Below are 2,188 nucleotides of genomic sequence, written 5' to 3' on the forward strand. Positions count from 1 at the left end.
GGCCCTTGCCACTCTTAATCCACTCCTGGCCCCCTCACACCACCCACACAGCCCCCTGGATGCCCCTCACACCACCCCCCTTTATGCCAGCACAGCATTTATTCACATGGTCAGTTCTCCCCGCCTCAGTCCTCACAGCACAACGCTGAACACGAGCTCCTCATCACCAGTCCTCCTGTCCCGGCACAATGTGCACACTGCTGCAGCTGCAGGTGGAATAGTGTCCACTGGACTGAGAAGGCCCCGCCCCTTCCGGTGACATCATGATTCCATGAAATCACTCCTCCCCATCAAGACATCAACTCCAATCTAGACGCTCCCCTGTTGCTGAGGCGTGGTGACGCTGTAGCTGGGTGATTGCAGTCAGAGTAGTGGTGTTTGGCGTCTGTACTACAGGTAAGAAGATGGGAATGTGCCAAGGTGATTACTACATTCAGGACAATAAGTAGCTAGCTGTAGGTGTGCAGAATCCCACTCCCAATATTGTCAGGCTCCCGCACCCCCTGGTGTCGTGGGCTGTCGGGCTCCCGCACCCCCTGGTGTCGTGGGCTGTCGGGCTCCTGCACCCCTTCGTGTCGTGGGCTGTCGGGCTCCCGCACCCCCTCGTGCCCTGGGCTGTCAGTCTCCCGCACCCCGTCGTGCCGTGGGCTGTCAGGCTCCCGCACCCCCTCGTGTCGTGGGCTGTCAGGCTCCCGCACCCCCTCGTGTCGTGGGCTGTCAGGCTCCCGCACCCCCTCGTGCCCTGGGCTGTCAGTCTCCCGCACCCCGTCGTGCCGTGGGCTGTCAGGCTCCCGCACTCTCCCCTTGTCGTTGTCTGTGGAGAAGATTAATACATATTTTCATTTTTCAGGTTTTCTCTTATAAAACAAGATCCCTGAGCTTCTGTCTTTGACCGAAAAAATGGCGTCTGACAAGTCGCTGCTGTCTGTAGAAATGAACACAAACATGGAGGAAGCGCTGTATGAACAGATGCTGATGAAGGTACGAAAGATGAATTGGAGAGGCCAGCAATCACAGGGTGAATGTCTCCTCCGTCAGCCGCCGGGGGCGCTGCAGTCTCCAACATTTACCTAATGTGTATTGTTGGCTTTAGACCCCTCACAGTTGTACTATTTTGGTGCAGGAAAAATCAGTTTGCAGAACCATCCTGTTCATGTTACTCACTGATTCTCACTTGTTGCCTCATTTCAGGCCAAACAGGAGATACAGAGCAGAATACCGAACTTACCAGAAAGCAGACAGATCAGACCCCAATCGGGTGAGATGAGCGTCCTCTGATTATTATCCAGATTACTTTGTGCATATTATGTGACAGATACCACAGTGGGGCAGTGGGGTCTTATTGACTGCAACGGTCACATGATGCAACCAACGTGGGGGGTCACATCGTTTTTTCTTATATAGTTGGTTACATGTAAATGCTGCTTGGCTTTTGCCAATTTTATTGTATTTTTGTTCACTTTTTGTTTTTATTTCTGTGTTAGGTTTCTGCATTAAAACTCGCACATCCAAAAATACCAAAATCTTTATTAACATCTGCAAGTCGAACCAGATCCCAGCGCCCCCGGACCTGACGGAGCAGGAGTTAGTCAGCATCCTGGAATCTGATGATCCCTCTGGCTATCGAGTCCCCATGAGCCTTGGAGAGCCCCACGTTGAAGTTGATAATAGTACGGTTTTTTTTAATACAGCGCGTCTCTTTTTAAAGGGGTAGTCCAGAGATATCCTTAAAGGGGTTAAAATAGCAAGTATTACAACTTACTAATCCTCAATGGTCAAAGGTGCCATCTCCACAGGTTCTGGTAGGTCCACTTCCAGTCTGCGGAATAAAGTTTGACATCCTTTAAGAACTTATACCACTTATTCATAGCAGCCCTACTAAGGTCAATGGATTGAGTCAGCACCGCAAAGTATCTAAGTCCTGGTGCACTTTGTCCTACAGGTGGATGCGGCTGCACTGCATACGACATAGTGATTAATGGCACCTTCTTTGAGAAAATTAAGGTAACTGCAATTGCTTATTTCGACATACGAGCTGTCTGCTCTCCTTTGTGTCAGCTCCTTTCTTTGTATTTTTTTTATTAGAATAATGAGCTTTTCAGGGAATTTTTTATCACCGTGGCCATGGAGGGACTAGAGAACAAGTACCAAATGGAGCTGTCAAGAGGTAACGACCGCATCACTGATA

General features: G+C 50.0%; 1 long non-coding RNA gene across 1 annotated transcript; it reads left to right on the top strand.

The window, feature by feature from the left end:
• The first annotated feature begins 300 nt into the window (after positions 1-300).
• Positions 301-1,252, top strand: LOC141235463 (uncharacterized). The gene is made up of 3 exons (XR_012301238.1): positions 301-396; positions 851-981; positions 1,192-1,252. It is a non-coding gene; the product is annotated as an uncharacterized lncRNA (long non-coding RNA).
• Positions 1,253-2,188: the final 936 nt, after the last annotated feature.

Source organism: Phyllobates terribilis, unplaced genomic scaffold (assembly GCF_046119375.1).
Source record: "Phyllobates terribilis strain yellow unplaced genomic scaffold, ASM4611937v1 Scaffold_675__1_contigs__length_835410, whole genome shotgun sequence".
Lineage (NCBI taxonomy): Eukaryota > Metazoa > Chordata > Amphibia > Anura > Dendrobatidae > Phyllobates > Phyllobates terribilis.